Here is a 19,335-nt window from a genome sequence, read left to right on the forward strand (position 1 = left end):
TTAAGAAATGCAACAGCAGCTCTCCTGTCAGCACTGAACAGTCCCCCCAGCAGCACTTAAGTGGGCGTTTCGTCACAAGCAGCTTGTTCTTTACTCGTTATTACTTCAACAACAGAACTATTCTCCCTTTATTTATTCCTCTCCGGGAATATCTGCACAGCAAATCCCTCTCGGGTGGTCAAGGCACCACCGGTAAGGTTGACTCCTTGGCTTTGGGGCTCCGGGCACTGCTGAGTACAATTCCCGGCGAAGCCGAGCCGCCCTGAGCGGCCGGGCAGACGCCGCAGCTGCACCGGCGGTGGGACACATCTCCTCCAGCCCCGCCGGCCGGAGCAGGAGAACGCCCGGAAAGTGTCAGCACCCGATGCCGTCGTGTCCCGGCTTCGGGCACCTCTGGGGTTGCCCCGCCACCCCCTGACCCGCCCGGCTTTCCCTTACCTTCCTCCCCGGCCCGTTCATCCTCCAAGGAGCGGAAGGGAGCGGCGCCGGAGCGCTGGCGCCTCTGTTCAGGTGAGCAGGGCGGGCACGGCGGCCACCACCACCTTCCCCAGGGCTGGCCCGCCCCCGGAGCTCCCGCCACCTCCCCGCGCCCGGCCCCGCTCTGCTGGAAGCGCTCCAGAAAGATGAGTTTCGCCTCTGAGCGTCCCGTAGGGAAGGAGCGCAAAACGGCTTCCCAGAGTTAATCCGCCCACACGGGCCTCCCCTCTCGCCCCTGCGCTGTACTGATCATTGTTTGCCCCGACGGGAACATCTGGTAGTGGGGTAAAGCACCCGGGGAAAGTACAGCAAACCAGGTGCTCTGAGCGTGGCATGATTCACATGGCTAAAAGTTACACAGCCTTTGAGAGAGAGTGGGAAATCCACACACAGACTGATAGCTCTTTGCTGGTGCTTTTCAGGATCCTCCAGTAAAACCCAGGAGGAGAAGGGACACAAATTGCCTGGAGTTGAGAGCAGCATAACCATGATCTGGAGCAAATCTCAACTGCCAGAGGTGGGATTGGAAACATACTTCAAACAGCCTATTTTCATCTTTGAAATATTCTAGTATACAGTAAGTACGGGGCAGATGGAAAGCATCATCTTGGGTACGACATCTTTGGGCTTGACTTGACTCTCTCATTTTCTTACTCTTCCCCTCTTGCCTTAAAAACAGTTAATGTCTGTTTTTCCTTTTGGATTTTTGCTATTTCTGCAAAGTTCATTAATATTGTCAATGCTTTGTAGAGGTACACAAGGCCTCAATGAGGGAACTCTGTAAGATACTCAGACAACACCATAAAAAACAATCCCTACCCAAAAAAGTCAAGGGGTTGCACACAAGGCAGTGGAGAGCATGTGAATGTCACAAAAGCAGAGAAATATTAAAGATGATTGGGAGCTTTGGGACAAGTAGTGGTCAAGTTACAGCAACTGTCTAGCCAAAACCACCAAAACCCTCACCAACCACTACACAAAATAAACCCAGCACACTGAACCTGTGCAGAAAATTTGTTCTAGACAGGAGAAGCAGAACAAGCATGGATCAGCAAGTTATGTCAGATTGAGGCTAGGGACTGTGAAGATCTGCCCTATTTCTAGGGAAAAAGACACACAGTCAGCGAATACAATCCCTGAGCTCTCCAGAAACCCTAGACAGTGTGCATATTGAAATGCCCTCAAAAGCAGGTCAGAACATCCCCCTTTTTGTGGCCATACATCTGCAAGAGCTGTTGTCTGAGAGCTCATGTCCTTGACACTCTCTCAAAGGTCCTGGTCCTGCATGGATGAGGTGGGTGGGAGGTCTCCTACAGCCTCAGCTGCATGCAGTCATATTCTTGGATACCAGGGACTGCAGCCCTGATACAGTCTCAGAGGAGGTATAACCATTCTTCTTCATCTGCAAAAGTGCCAGGTATCAACCAGTCAACCAGAAATCTCAGAATCAGTTTTGCCCAGTTATTTCCAATAATTGTCAGAGAAGAAAGCACCACAGTCTGCCCTGGGAACCTGCTTCCCTAGGTGGACAAATTAGGGACTAATTAATTACTCTTGCCATTCTATGCAGCCATGTTCTGTTTGCAACAAAAACCCAAAAGAAGTATCTTACCTAGACATTGCATCACAATTAGGGCAGGGTGCTCATCTGGACACACAGGTTCAAAAGTGCCCCCAGCACTAAGTTTTGGATACAGCAACACAAACTTTTTGCAGTTTCCTCACAGTCCTTTCCCTGCATTTCTCCTTCACTATTTTTTAACGCAGTTCTTATATACCAGCTTGAATTTAATCTCTCCTCAAGTTTTCAGATCACTGCAAGAACAAACAGAAAAAAAATCATTAAGGTTTGATGTTAGAAGCTGAGGTAAACAGATACCTAACAATACTCTCTAGTAGAGCACAGCTGGATGAACAGGACTGCCTGACAGAGATTTATCATGTGACGCATACTCAGAAAAGTATTGCTTGTGGCTAAGAAGGAACCATTTTCAGAGAGGAATTGTCAATCAATAACAGTACTACTACTACTACTACTACTACTACTACTACTACTACTACTACTACCACCACCAATAGTAACAATAGCTATAGATTTACATTCCTGGACAATTTGCTGCCATTTTATATAAAAGATAAAGGTGACAAAGCTGTGGGCTTTATGCTGCTTTTTAGGTGCCTGGTTCTTGGGCACTCTCAGTCCCACTTCTTGAGCCTGGTTTTCAGAACCACGGGGGGATGAAATGGAATCACTGGTCACTTGGGAGTGAGGGGTGTCAGTTCAAAGAGTTTCCAGCAGGCTTCAGACAGTCCTGACAGCATTTGACTTTGATGGGACTGCTAATATGAGTGAAAAGCTGTAGAATACTTCACTAATCCTCTTATCTATAGGTTTCAGAATGTATCAATCATTTAATTTGCCACAGTTAATCTTTCACAGTGTAATCTTTGTATGCAACCAATGCCATAATGTTTTAAGTACATATCAGCTGATGTTATAAATTGTATTAGTTGATAAATACAGTAGCTTCTTGTCTTGCCTTGGAGTGGTTCATTGGTTGGCAGACAATCCATTTATTGTTACACATGCGGTCTGATGGAATTCTTTTATGTTCTTATGAGGTAAAAAAAGTAATTCAATATAAAAATAGTATAAAAATAGCACAGCAAAACTTGTAAACTATAAACTAGAAAGCCACAAACATCACACAAGGCAAATACTCATGAGGGATATTATTTCTCTCTAGATTTATTGCAAACCAGAAGAGAACACTACACAACACTGAAGAAGAACTACAGATACTGAAATGCCCAAGGAGCCAGACTAGCAGAATTAAGCATTCTAAGACATTTTTGTCTAGAATAGGGAACATACATTTCACCACATATTTCAGATGAGATTTTCTCAGTCTCAAGTATATTTAGGACACCTAAGGACAGGTCCTTTTGTCAGCATGAAGACTTTGTTTTGTTCTATCATTATGTGTCATTGGTAGATCATATGGTCCACTCCTGTTTCTGTAGTAAGCCATGCCACTTACAGAATCAGAGGAAGGAGACATTTTCTAATTGAAAAACAGTTTAAAAGAATTCAGCAATTCCTCATTTGTACTGTGTTCTTCAAAAAATAAGGAATTGCAGACCAAACTCATATTAAAAGTAGTGTAAAATAAAAATCTTCTCTAGCTCAAGCAAAGCTCTCTGCACTTTTTGCTGTCTCCCACAAACAAACAGTAACTAATAGCTTTGGGAATTTGTTGTTGAGTATTCACTGACATAAGTTTTGCTATAAAATAGTACTAGGAGTATTCATCTAAGCCATTGTAGGGGAATTCTTCTTCTCATTTTGGCAGGCTGTGTACTTACTGAGGATATCTTCCATCCTGGAAAGACATGAACACAGCTTTCAAGAGCTACAAATACTTGGCAGAATCCTGCTACTTGGCTGGGGCACAAAAGAAGGAAGCGGCATGAATCATTCTGTGCCTGTAATCTCTCAGGGTAACGCTTCAAACACACAAACATGAATTCACTATTTTAGAGCACTCCACAGCAGGACCGTGTTGTAAGCAATCCTTTGTCACAGATGATTATTACATCACAGACTGTGTACTTGTGTGACATCCATGCATGGATAGACAGGCACAGGGCTCATGCCAAGGTAACTATGATGAATACAAACTTCACGTGAATCATTTTAAAAATGACTTCACGTGACATTTTAAAAACTCATCAGTTCTGGGGCAAAAGATAATGTACCTGTGCAAAACGTGTGTTAAAACGATGTTTACAAATGAATGCTTCTGCACCTGCTAGAATACAAATATTTTAACAGCTGCCTTTGAAAACTCTCCAATGTTATTGCTTAAGAAAATACTACCCAGCTCATTGTACAGAAATAATCTAATTTTTTCATCTCTTTGCAATAATGCAGCGAACTTGCACAGACACAATCAGTCCTGAACAACTAATGAGACAGACACAGCAGAAAGAATCCTTTCTGTTGCATAGTATAATGTTTAACACAGAGCCATTACACCAAAAAATAGTGTACACAGATGTGCAAGTCATGGCTTTCTACAAACAGACTCAGTTTAGAAAGTTTAACCCTCTTTTTGGAATTTTTGCTTTCTATTGTACATATGGATGAATTAGTGTAGCACATACAAGAATGAGTTACTCTAGGAATGACTAAAATAATGTAAATTTAGAAATACAGTGAAGGTTTGATAGGTCCAGCAGCTGGCAGAAAAAAAAGTCACCAAACCATTCTACTTCATGTAACATTAAAACTGTATATCCTTTGCATACACTAGTCTCAGCATATCTATGGATTAGTTGTAGTTATGTCAGGCTTGGAGAAAAACAATTTCCAGAGCAGGAATTTAAAAACAGCAACATTAAAAAAAAAAAAAAAAAAAAAAAAACAACCGTAAAGACCATAATAAAACATACCAATTTGTAAAGGATCTGGTGGCAGAACTATACATTTCTCTCTAAGCTGCACAGTCCTGTCTTTAGTACAACTGCTGCAATCTGCTTATTTCCACAAGCAATGAAGATGACTTGTGTTGCCCTCCAAGAAGCATCCAAGCAGCGTCTTCACTACTTTCTTCCCAGCTGTGGTAGTAGATGTGTTAAAAACATATCTGCACAAAAGGCACAGAAGTCCTTTGCACATGGCAAATGAGAGTACAAAGAGCTGTGGTGTATTCAAGGCATAATGCTCTAAGAGCAGCAACAAAGAGGTGCAGTTACCCCTTGGTGCCTCAGACCTGAAGGCAGCCTGAAATTTCATAAACTTGGGGGTAGAGTCACTGAACTGCCTGCTGCATACCAGTACTTTTACTCACAAAGTGGCAACATGATATCTGCCAAGCCAAGAACTCCCAGACTGGTCACTGCCTGCAGTTCGTCCCTGTAGACTCCACAGTGGTATGGATGGCTTGCTGGAGGAGTGGTAACCATGTCCTACCTATCTTGCCACCTTCTTTGCCATTGTGATGGGTTGCTGTATGTGCTCTGCATGGCTGCGTAGTGACTTTTGTGATTACAGCAGCTGAATGTGCTCCCCTTTAGGAGACTGGCTGATTTCTCACAGGCCCCTTAGGCTGGAAAATCCCACCACACAGACTGTGAGATCTCCAGAAGAAAAGCACTCCTCCCAGAACTCACAAAGGCAAAGGTACTACTCAGTTGAGTGACAACTTCTGGTGCAAGGACAAAAGGTATGAAAGCTACCATTCTTCCCCAACTTATTTCTAGTAACAGAATATATACATGAGATCTCAGGTCAGAGGGCAGTCCTACCTACTTCTGGAAAACACCTCCTAGAAAAACCTAGGGAAGTAAGACCGTTGGCAACAATATACAACCCTTTGCAACTTGTTTGCTGACCCAGACCATTTTCATCCACAAGTCAGGTAGGTAAAATATTCTTTATTTGCAGTTGCAAATCACCGTGTGCAATGTTTACAGGCTCATATCTACAAACCAAGTTCAAATCCATTTTAAAATCTGACCTTTAAAATGACATAATGGGTTTCTCAGTGCATTGTATGAGCGGGGTTATTTTTCCATAGTGGATTATATCAGATACTAACAAATACCACAACTTCAGCTAAAGAAGGAAACAAACCCCAGTAAAAAAAACATGCTGCCTTAGACTTATGACAGTACCCATTCATTTTTATTAAAATGTGCCTTTGCAGAGACTACCCTGCCTCAGTTTCCCTTCAAACTTCCAAATTCATCCCATTGCTTCTCCCTTCCCTGTGTCTTTTTCCACCTCTGTGAGCATTTTACAGTTTTTGCCCTTTTGCCCCACCTGTCTACAGGGCCACACCTTGGGTTTCTATTCCAAAAAACCTTTTACTCAGCAATAATAGTTTGTAAAGCTACTGCCTTCTCACACCATCTTTCTCTCATCTCCAAGATTTTGGATTATGCTGTTTGCTTTCTCTACCTAATTTTCCTGTAATTAAATGGTGACCCCTTAAATCGGCTTTCTGCTTTCTCTATTCCATCAAACAGTTCTTTTAAAGGCTGATGATATTCCCATCTATCTGAGCCCTCCACATTGCTGGAAGATCTAGTAGTGATAGTGACCATTCACTCACAGGGCAATCACAATTTCTAATTGATTGACCCTAACCAGAAGTACGATTCTAATACAAAAAAGATCACAAAAAAGATACGATCAAATAAAACCAAGAGAAAAAATTATCCCAATGCAGTTCTGCCTTCTCCTATCTGTGACCATCATCACATGTTCATCCTCTTATAACCAAGAGTAGCTGGATGATCAAAATTTAACTAATCCAACTGCATACACATGATACTTCTGCCCATTGCAAGATCATCATCTATAGCTACTGCTGCTCTTTCACTCACATGACTCTGAAATAATACTGATCAATAATACTGAAGGCAAATTGATGACTTTCTCATCTTCCTTTGTACAAGGAGTAGTTTAGCATCAGCTAGTACTTAATAAGACCACAATTGCACAGATCCATTTGCTTCAGCAAAAACGTCAACAAAACCTCCCTGAAGAAATGGTGATACTCAGTTCTGCACAGGACAGTGAAGAAAAGAATCACAGGTACAATCTATTCTCAAAGGGAGTTAATTCATTGAAACTCTAAGAAAACTCCTTGTCTTTGTCCCTGAAAAATTACATTCTAATCCAACTAACTAAAAGCTCTGGCTTACTCTGGAACGATTTCATACACAATATGCCTGCAGAACTGTATACAGTAAAGGCACTCAATTCTGTATCCACAGGTGGTCAGGCACTTTTCCAGAACTCTTTCTTTATAGAGACTTTATCTCCTTTTCTTCACCCATCTTTGAAAATTGCCAACAGCTTACAGTCACACACACTTTTCTTCTTGTCCTTTGGGTGCTCTCTTTCCTTCCAATCCATTCATTCCTGGAATCCCCTAAAAGGTGGGCTTGGTTTTGGTGGTTTTTTTTCGACCTATAATGTCTCAAACCTATCTTTAATTAAATAATGGTTCTTTACAGTTTCTTGGTCTATCTTGTAGACTGAAGCAGAAATGGGGGATAACAATAATGTTGTTTGGGTTTTGTTGGCACTGTCTAGGTATGTGGTGTTCCACAGATTATTCAACTATTGCTAAAGTCTAGTTAATCTGAGGCTGGTTGCTAGCTGTTCAGACGTCCTGATTATGTAAAATTTTCTATCTTTGTCCCTGGAGAATATAGAAGAGTTTACACACAAAGTTTTTGAAGTCACCACAAAGGCTCCCATGTGGCTGAGGTTTTTAACACAGGGTGACATTACACAGCGCAGTGAAATGTACTTACAGAAGAGTGGCAATACTCATCATGCATGAGGCTTATGCAAGACTTGTGCATTTGCTTAGGCTTTTTAATACCAGTGATAGAGTGAATAGTTTTAGGACATGGAATGTCTCCTTGCATGGGAAATGGAAGTTGGTATGTTTGGAGAAGACATATATGTGAATTTCTCAGGAGACAGAGAAGGGAGTGAGCCATGTACCATTGCTTACCCTGCAGTGGTCCTGAATTCCTGGATTCTATCACATCTATTTTAATCACTTGGAAGCTGTTTTTTAATGCTGATTTCACATTTGCAGAGTAGTAAGGCATGTTTGGCCATATGAGGAGCGACACAGTAAGGCTATTTGTGCTGTGCTGATCATTAGAATAACACCAAGATGATAAAGAACTAACTCATTCAGCAAGAACCCCTCACCTTGCAGAAGCTCTAAATAAAGAGACAACTGAAAGTAAACAAGCAAATAAACAAACCAGCCAAAACAAGTAGGAACGTGAGAATTAAACACATGGCTAGCTGCATAAAAGCCCCAAAGCCCTGAAACGATTTATAAATTCCCAGTAATACTGCTATCTGAGCACCCTCTAGTGGCCGAGAATAAACAGGTCCAGAGATGGAAACGTGATCCCACAAGTGGACGAACTTCGAAGAATGCAGCGTCTCATTGACTTTGGTCGGACAACTGACAACTGTATGTACGTTTTCCTTTGGAAGACAGGGTAACAACTCAACGTTCAAAAGAAATTTAATTATTTATCTTTCTGTTTTGTGTTCTCAGCATTTCCTTAATTTTCATGTCATCTGACTGGTTAAAGACTTCTGTTCACTTAAAACTATTCTCCCAATTTGTTTTAAACTAATTTTCTTTGAAATGTGAGATTAGAAAAAAAAGAAAAATCGTAAGACAGTATAACAATACAGAGGGAGATATGGAGGGAACAGAAATCAATTTTGAACTGATTTCCAATATATCTGTGCCATCAAAGTGTATTTAAACTTAATTGCAGAACATACTGAATTTGTTTGGTTTGAATGCAAGGCTATTCACTATTTTGCACTTGTATTTAACCTGGAAAAAGAGTGGAGAGTGATGTAATCTGTTGTGTTCATACATCACAGCTTTATAGTTCCATATTTTTCAGGAAAAATTCAAACTTAATTTTACATACGTAGATGTTTTTACATATGTACAGAATATGTTTCGTGTTTGCTCTTTTCCACAATTATTTGACTTACAGTCTGTTATCAGTCGGGTTCAACGTTCAAGAAGTGTAAAAACAGTTTACTGTTTGTCCTGGTTTCAGCTAGGGTAGAGTTAATTTCTTCTCAGTAGCTGTGACAGTGCTGTGTTTTGGATTCTGAATGAGAATGGTGTTGATAACACAGTGATGTTTTGGCTTTTTACTAAGTCCTGTTTATTCTAAACCAAAGATTCTTTTTTTACCTTGTCTCGTGCTTTGCCAGTGAGGAGGTAAAAAAAAAAAAACAAACTGGGAGGGAGCTTATCTGGGACAGGCAACCCAAACTGACCAAAGGGTTACTCCACATCACAGAACATCATGCCCAGTATACAAACTGGGGGGAGTTACTTGGAAGGGGGCCAGTCTGGGTTTGGGAAGGGTGGTCTGGCATTGGTCATTGGGTGTTGAGCAATTGCAGAGTGCAGCACTTTTCCATTTTTATTACTATCTTTATTTTAAATTTTTCCTTTTTATTACCATTATTATTATTTACCATTATTATTGTATTTTACTTTATTTTCAATTAATAAGCTATTCTTATCTCAACATACAAGTTTTATTTCAATTCTCTCCTCATTCCACCAGGGTGGGAGAGGAAGAGAGGGGGCCTTGAGGGAGCAGCTGCACTTAAAAACACTCTTAAAAGAAAAACAAAATTCACCCAACATAGCATGAGACCTCTTTTTCCTATGGAAATCTCACATATTTACAACACTTCTAGATCCTCCAGACATAATTCCTGGAGACTTTGCATAGTAAAAGCACATGTAGTTAGAAAGAGTTGAACTAGTGCTGTCAGACAGAAGTCCAGCTCTTATATTCTCTTACCTCTACTACAGCTTACCTAAGTTTCCCACACCAGGAAAAGATTTTTTCATGTGTATACTTCTTGGGTTCCTATGGAAAATGACTATGTTCTTGGGCTTATGGATGGAGAAGAGAAAATGGAAAATATGTGCTGGATGAAAAGCATGGAAGACAATAACCATCCCAGGTAATTTAAAAATCCAAGGCAAAATATCACTCCGAAATGGTCAACAGCCTGGAAGGTGGAGATCTAAATGCTGGAGTATTTCAGATGGCTCACAAAATCTTTTGACCTGTCCTTGCTCAGAGTCCTGAACACAGCCATAGTGGTCCACTAAAAAAGCATATTCCTTCTTAACCAGTCATCTACTGAGAGAAAAATCAAATTGAGAACCCCAGATAATGTGTCTAGTTACCAATTATCTTTTAGTTTTTCATCTTCTCCTTAAATACGTGACAGAAATAATATATACCTTGATTAGAAGATATGTAGCAGAGGGATCATTTAAAATCTTTGGTGGAGCATGTATTTCAGAAATACAAGCAGAGAAAAAAAAATCTTCATTACAGTTAATTACAGTTAAAATGGATTTGGAATAGAAACGACTCATATTTTAAAAGCAGCCATGAAAAATGTAATGAGAACCAGACCCTGATCTGCACCTACCCCAGTTTGCATTGGTGTAAGTCTGCTCCTTTGAAAGACTTTCTCTCCCTTTATAACCTCCCAGTGAGATGAGAATCAGGTCCATAGCCTACCTGCCCACCTTTGCCATGATGATGATGAGAACGATAATGAAAAAATTAATGGACCTGGAGTCAGTATTAAAAATTGCTTGTCCCTAATACTAATTTTCGTCATGGCTGTGAAGCCCTCTTTTTGATGAGAAGAAAAACAGAACAGTTACCAGCTGTTCACATAATGACGAACACTAATAAGGGAAGACATGCATGTTAATGAGCTGGGGGAGGGGAATCAGAAGGGGCACTCATCAGTGTGCAGCTGTAAGTGCAAATCCTTCCTCTGCGTATTTTGGAAATCTGATGGCATGTTGGCATGTTGCACTGGCAAATAGACTTGAAACTGAAATCAGTCCCAGGAAAATAGCACTTCTAGAGTCTACTTTCAGCCCTGGACAGGTGCTCAGCCTGTCTTTCACCATGCCATTAACAGTACTAGGACAGGACCCCAACAACAGGTATTCTCACCACATGTGTCATCTTCTAAAAAATTATTATTGCAGTCACAAATGAACAGTCAAACTGAGATGACCTCATGGGTCCAGCAGAGAACAACAAGTGAAGAGAGAGATGTGTGGATCAGAGCTGGTGGGAGAATAAGGATGGCCTTTGTATTCTCTGGTCTGTATATCACACAAACAAATTGAAGCTTAAAGGCTTGTCTGCATGCAGAGTTGTGGTGTCTTCTTTCAAAGAAGTGATTTAAACCTTGATGTAGTTTTTTCAGTGCAAAAGCCAGCAAAAATCAGTCCTCCCACAGTTTAAACCCAGCATTTTCATCAGGTTTGGGTCAGAGAAGCACAGGCTTATGCTGAAATAAGCCATTTGGACAAAGCAAAGTCTGCATCTAGGCTTACAGTACTCTAATTACCCCACCTCAATTATGCGAAGACAGGACATGCTCCCAGGACTTGTAGGTGTAACTGACATCAGGCTACCATAGGTGCAAATCCCCTGCTTGGAATTCACTTCCTCCAAATTTGCTGAAAGCAGCTGAAGAGGCATTAGGTTCTTGGAGTACCTCAGCAACATAAGTCCTGCCAGCTTTATTAGAAGCTGTATTTGTTCAATTTGTTCACACTGAATGATCTTGGGAGGCTAGATCATCCAAACAGAAATACAGATCTGGAGAATGAGGCCAACCTTAAAGAAAACCATGCTCCAGAGCTTTTGACCTGCTGAGGATTGCTTAGCCATGTTCACATGTGCCAATCCACAGATCCACGAATTATAGTCCTAAATAGCTGGAGGCAAGATTGCCAATATGAAAGACAGTGTTTGGTGCAATACATGATAGGTAGTGTAAAACTGCATAGCTGGGTCAAAGCTGATTTACATCTAAATCTACATCTACACACTAAAAATGCCTTTGAGTTTTTAGATGTGTAAATAGGTCCTGACAAAAGCTCACTCATCAGGTTTTTATTTCTCAGTAGCAGACGTCACACTTAAATCACTACTGCAAGTTGTTATATCATCCTCCATGTTGGGCTCAGGTTGAACAGAAACTGCCAGGGACATGTTCTTTCCTGATTAATATGAAGACAGTCTTTTTCTTTTTTTCTTTTTTTTACTGTTATAGCTGTGCTTCTACAAGAAAAACGTATGCCACACAGCAGTCAGCACTTCTCAGCAGGAAAAACTGAGACCAAGAACACAGAGATCTATGAAATCAGAGATGAAACGGAAAACATGACCAAGAGACATAAATTAGAAAAATCATTTAGAAAAAAATCAATTTCCTAGTAAGTTCCACTTAGTCTCACACAACACACTGAAATGAAATGCAAAACAGGGAGTCCAACTCCATCAAGATGTAAAGGTTGCACAGTATGGAGGTCAGTGGCATCGTGTGAATTCATTTAACTCTGAAAAAGAGCTCAGAAAAATATATTCAGAAAAATAAAGATTTCTATTGCTTTTGCAAATGCCTGAATTTGAGAGATGTACTAATAATAGCATGAGGTGCATTTAGATGAAGCTGTAGATAATGAGAAAACCCACTGCCATTCTCTTGGTGGAATCAGTCTTTCCAAAATTTCTAGCACTCCTCCTACATGCAGAAGAAAGGCTTTCACTCTGCAGAAGCATGAAGGCAGAGATGTGTAAGCCACTCTTCCAATCTGAGAAAACCCAGGTCTCATGTCCCTCTGACCATCAGCCAAACAGGCAGCTGAATTTTCAATTGTGCCTGCAATTATAAAGTGTTGAAATCACCAGACTGGTAATAACAGACTCTCTGCATACTTTCAGTCTGCCTCTACCTCAGCAACCTATAACAGGCCACGTCAAGCCAGTGCAGAAATATTTTCTGCTCCTGGGAGACATTGTGTGGGTGTGCTCCTCTGTGACATCACTCTGATCATAATCTCTACTTATGTGGCCATGTTGGAAATAAAGTGGTCTCCACCTTTTGCACTCCTGGTGATAATGTCACTACCCTACAGGAACAAGGCAATTGTATGCCAGTGCATAACTACAGCATGATCACTTTTGACATGAAACAACAAGGAACAGCATAGAGAAAATTCAGCACAGGAAATTTATCCAATGGGAGTTGCAGTTCTCAAGGCTGAAATTTGGTCAAATTCTTCCATGTGTACTGAAAACCTTATGGAGACTTTAACAGCCCAAAGAAGACCTTTGCACACACTGGTGGGGCCTCCAGCATAGGACATGAACCTGCTGGAGCAGGTCCAGAGAAGGGCCACAGAGCTGTAGCACTTCTCATATGTGGAAAGGATGAGAGAGATGGGGTTGTTCAGTTTGGAGAAGGTCATGGGGAAACCTCCCAGTACCTAAGGGGGACCTCCAGGAAAGATGGGAGGGAGTGTAATTATCAGGGAGTTTAATTATAGGACAAGGGGGAATGACTTTGAACTGAAAGAGGGTAGGTTTATAACAGGTATCAGGAAGAATTCTTTACTGTGAGGGCATTGAGGCACTGGAAGATGGTACTCAGGGAAGCTGTGGATGCCCCATCCCTGGAAGTGTTCAAGGCCAGGTTGGATGGGGCTTTGAGCAACCTGGTCTAGTGGAAGGTTTCCTTGTCCATGGCAGGGTGTGGAACTAGGTATTTTTAAGGTCCTTTTCAACTCAAACTATTTTATGAACCTATGATTCTATTACTTGAAAACAGTAGGTAGCTGATGTGCTTCTATTTAAAATCATAAAAGAGTCATTAATTCAATTGTTGCCACCACTTACGGCAGCTTCTTCAGCCTCATGTTCATGCACTGGTTGTAGCTGTACTGATGTAGAGTGCAGAGCAGATAGCATGGGAATCCCAGTGATGAAACATGTTCATCCAAGGAACAGCATGAGATTTTTGCTGTAGGCCAGAAGATGAGAATAGGAGACGTGACTGGGGAGAGGGAAACTGAAGGCAAAAAATCTGATCCAGTTGCTTGCTTGCTAAACACATTGGTCCTGCACAGTAAAAGCTAGGGACTCTGGGAGTAAAGAGGGCATGAGAATATAACTATACATTAAATCATGAAGCAAAAAAACCTTCATTGAGATGACAGTGTTAGCACCATGCAGTTAAAGCAGTCAACAACTGGAAACTGGTTCTTGCATTTCTGCAACACTTGAAGGCCTTATTGCAAGGATAACAATGTACTCTTCATGTTGATTTTCTTTGTGATGTATCAATGTGCTCAGCCATGTTTTGGTTTTGGTTACTACCTCACATTCTGGGGATCTAGGGCTAGGAATGTATTTCTCTTCTTATTAATGCTAGCATAAATTCCAAGTAACTGCGTTGAACTCAAAGAGGCGTCATCATAAAAAAATCCCAATAAACAAACAGATGCAACCATCAATGAAAAAAATATCCTATTGTTACATAATCAACAGAATCTTACAAGTGGCAAGTAGCTGGCAAAAAATACCATTCTGAAAGCCTAAAGTGAAGACTGTTATCCTTTTGCATAAAAGGATTTTTTACTCTAAATGAGTCTTATGGATTCCAAAATACACTTCCTAAAATCATTGCTAACTGTCAATTGAGTGACTCCAACTGAAGCCAGTAGAAAAAACCATGCCACTGCAGTTGTCAAGAGTTAGGTATTTCAAGGCTCTAGGCTATTTTTAACAGTATGTAGAAGAATATAAAACATGTAATTATTGAAAAGAAAGATACACAATCTGAAAAGTGCAGTGTTTTGAAAATAAGCAAGTATCCTGACACTTGTAACACTGCTGCAATTTGGCCAGCACTATGATAACACCAAGTATTAGTGCAGCTGTCACCCAAAATGCTGAATACAAACAGCCAGTAAATGCTTTGTTTAGGTGAGCAAACATGGGGGATCTAAATCAACAACAATAGAAAGACCTTCCTTGACTAATTGCAGTAGTGCAACATACATAGTTTGGCAGGAGGATGGTGCTGCAAAAGTAGAACTCAGTTTGGGATCATGTTGTTCCTGCAAAGCTTGACATAACTATTTTAAGTCACAAAATGAGATTAGATCAGTTCGTTAGAGCATGGCGCTAATAATGCTGGAGTTGTGGGTTTGATCCCCATATGGACCATCCACTTAAGAGCTGGACTTGATAATCCTTGTGGGTCCCTTCCAACTCAGAGTATTCTGTGATTCTGTGAAATTTCTCCTCCAGCTTGAAGAATTAGGGCATGTTTATGTGTGTGTAGACTTCTATACCAACACTGTATTGAGTTTGCATGGACAGATTTCGGTAGTAGGGGGGCTACAGGGGTGGCTTCTGTTAGAAACTGCCACAAGCTTCCCCCATGTCTGACAAAGCCAAAGCCAGCCGGCTCAGAGATGGACCTACTGCTGGCCAAGGTTGGGCCAATCAGAACTGGCAGTAAGGTCTCTCTGATAACAGATTTAAAAAGGAAAAAAGTTATTGTGCAGATGTAGCAGAGTGAGAATGTGTGAGAGGAACAACTGTGCACACATCAAGGTCAGTGGAGAAGGATGGGGACAAGATGATACAGGCACGAGACTCAGGATTCCCCTGCAGCCTGTGGTGCAGAACAGGTGAAGCAGGTGTGCCCATGGAGATCCACAGTGGAGCAGAGATCCAGCTGCAGCTCCTGGAGGAGTCCCACATCAGAGCAAGTGGATGCCTGAAAGGAGGCTGTGAATCTGTAGGAGGCCTGTGCTGGAGCAGGGTCCTGGCAGGGACCTGTGAGCTCATGAAGAGAGGAGCCCACACTGGAGCAGGTTTCCTGGTAGGACTTGTGACCCTGAGGGGGCCCCACACTGGAGCAGGCTGTGCCTGAAGGACGGCACCCAGTGCAAAGGGACCCATGCTGGAGCAGTTAATGGAGAACTGCTGCCCGTGGGATGGACTCACACTGGAGAAGTTCGTGGAGGACTGTCTCCTGTGGGAGGGACATCACATTGGAGCAGGGGAAGGACTCCCCTCCCTGAGCAGAGGCAGGAGCAACTTGTGATGAACTGAATCTAAGCCCTATTCCCTGTCTCCATGCACAGGTAGGAAGTAGAGCTTGGAAAAGAGGCAGGGGTGTGGGGAAGGAGTTTTTAAGATTTTAACTTACTTTTCATTATCCTGCTCTGATTTTGTTAGTAATAAATTCAGTTAATATCCCCAAATTCAGTCCGTTATGCCTGTGATGGTATTTGGTGAGCAACTTGTCCAGTTCCTTATCTCAATCCATGACCCTTTGTTATATTTTCTCTCTCCTGTCCACTGTGAGTGCCTGGCATCCAGCCAGCATCAAACCACTACTTTGTTCCTGCAAAATCTGACACAACTATTTTTATTTCTCCTCCAGCTTGAAGAGCTAGGGCACAGGTATATGTGTGTAGAGTTCTGTACCAACACCCAAGCCATTATCTATTTAATAACACTGTCCTGTGAGCTTCAGCAGCCAGGCCATTAGGTGATGGCAGCCAGTGTCCACTCACTGAAGTCATTGTGAAATCCCAGTTGAGGCTCCTACCCTTACATGCCAGAATTTGTAGGTTGCTCTTTTGAGCTGTCAAACCCAGGCACACTGTCTATATCCATGTCTGGAGAACAGAAACTTGTTTATTTCAAAGCAAAACAAATAAAAACAATGGTGAAGAAAATGACATGACTCATTAGTTAAAATCCCCCAAGAAAACACACTCTTTACCTAAATCAGTAGTGGCAGTTATTAATAATCCTGCCAGCTGTTAGAGGAGGCCTTTGAAGTATAGTGAGATCTCAACTTAAAGGTCTCCTGATAATGCATCTACTGCAGCCCTTTAGAAATGAGCCTTACACTCAGTTAAGCCTTCTTAATATTTATTTGTAATGACTAAAGTGATTTATCTAGGCTTCAACAGCTCATTAGTTTTAATGGTCGATACTGGAAATTGGCATATTACCATAGCCAGGTGTCAGCAGTGTCTAGGGGAATGAAAATACTGAATGCAACTCACAGGACAGCGAGGAAAGAGGTGAGGATCATGCCATATGTCGTAGATAGTTGTTTAAACATTTTTTCAATGTTCCACCATCACTCAAATAACTACAAATAAACAGACTTGGAAGAATCAGCTAACCTTGGTTTTTGCAAAAGGCCTGAGGAAGAAGGAATGTAGCAGCTTGTTCATACTTCCAAAGTGTGGAAGGTTACAAGCTTAAAAACCACATTCAGTTTTCACTAAACTCTGGCTATAGCAAAATTCAACGTAAATGTGCATTTCAGCAAGCAAGGTGCAGATTTCAACTGTCATCTTAAACGCACAGGGTCTGTAGGGTGCCACACATACAAACATGGGAAAACAGATAAAGTAGAAAGTCACAGTCATCCTTCACATGTATTTCTTCATCAAGTCAATGCATACAAAGAGTATCTCAGTTTGTAGTAAAGCCCCACATATTGCAAATTCATCAGAAAATATATCCTTCTTAAATACACCTAAGACATACAGTGGATAAAACTATTTTAAGGAACTTGTGTATTGTGAACAAGTTCCAAGTAGAGTCTTTACTGTAAAAAGATAAAAGCCTCAAACAAAGCATTTATATGGTAAAACGAAAAATGGAACTACTGCATTGAAAAAATCATTATTTACAAGAACATCCCTGTTATATTCTCCTTCTCATCAAGTGCTTTAAACAAACTCTAAACTGCTGGATAATTTTCCACCCAATTATCTTGTGGTCAACCTGAACAAACAGAAGAAGCCAACTTTCTAGTGCCCCTGGTTATCATGTTCCCATCACACTGACTTTGTGGTAGATAACAGCTGCTCATGGTCAAATAACACACCCAGACGGAAGCTCTGCTCTCCCACGTCAATCACAACCAAAAAACCCAAACCTTTTGGTCAACACAGGTCAGAAAGTCTCTCAGAAAGACCTCCAAACAGAAAACACACCCCAGATATGGCTCAGTGGGGTTTTTTCTGCCACTGTCTTTGTGGAGGATGAGTGGAGCTACATTGCACTGAGCAACCATTCATTAATAGATAGTCTAATAGATAGTTGCATGCAGACATGCCTCTGAGCAAAAGTTTGGGAACACTAGGACTTTGCACAACATTACACAACAGAGAATGCCTCTTTAAAAAGCATGTGACAACATTTTAAAAAGCCAAAATGGTCCACTGCTGCGGAGATTGAAGAGGCATGGACTCTGCTGGGTGTTAGCAGGCAAAGACAACTTATTGTACAAGTTTACCAGCGTTTTATAGTTTACTAGTCCTGGGCAAATCCATAGGCTCAACCCCCCCTGCCCCTATTCCCATAGCAACACTATTGAGTCCTTGCAGATTCCCTCTTGTGAAGCGGTGTCCTGGCTAATCATCCTTTTGTGCCAGAGGCTCAGGTCATGTCATCCTGTTCGTCCCATGTTTGCCTCTTGTTCTTGGTTTGGGCTTTGTTTTGTCTGCTTCTTGTTCTTGCCTTGAGTTTTTATCTGTCCCACAGCTTTGGCGGCACCAAGGCTAGAAGACCAGAGCAGCTATCAGCTTTCCTCACTCTCTGGCTCCTGTCACACGGCTGTGCCACTTACTGATTGTATCACTTTTTTTTAACCTATTGTTTCTTTGTTATGCTCAGTAGAGGAATGCTGGACTTGCCAGCCTGCCAAGCAGTTTTCAAAACTGGTTTAATATTTACCATTCAGACTCATCACATGCTTATTGTTCTTGCAACTTAAGCTCTGTTGGATCATGAATCCCAGCTTCAAGGATAGCTGGTGAAAGGTAAAGTGGACAGCAGATTTTTCCTTGCCAGCAAATCTTCAACTTCCCACTCTCCTTGGGCTTTTTGTTGGTTTTCTTGCTATTGTGAGTTCAAGACTTCTTTCTGTCTGCCTAATATGTCTAGGCCTCCACCCCTGCAATATCTAAATACCAATCAGTTCTTCACTGTGGTAATCACAGAGTTGCAAAGCAGCTGAGGTTGGAATGAACTGGTGGTCAATCTTGTCCAACTTCCTGCTCAAGAAGGGCCACATAGAAGTGGTTGCTTTTTAAATACCACTAAAGAGGGGGAAAAATAGTATTATTTCCAGTGTGTAGCTAAAGAATCAAACCAAAAGATTAAGGATTTGCCAAGGAAGTTATGGAACTGAAACTATAATTCTGATTCACAATAAACCTTACTCAACATCACTGGGCACTTTAAACTATTCCTGCCTGGAGGTGGTACAGGCCGAGTAAAGAGGATAAAAGGCTGAATAAACAAGTCCAGTGAGGAATCTGATGGTGCTAAGTTAAGTATCACAGTTTTACTTAATCAGCACACTGTTTTTTGATGTGTAGAAAG

This window comes from Aphelocoma coerulescens (assembly GCF_041296385.1).
Source record: "Aphelocoma coerulescens isolate FSJ_1873_10779 chromosome Z unlocalized genomic scaffold, UR_Acoe_1.0 ChrZ, whole genome shotgun sequence".
Lineage (NCBI taxonomy): Eukaryota > Metazoa > Chordata > Aves > Passeriformes > Corvidae > Aphelocoma > Aphelocoma coerulescens.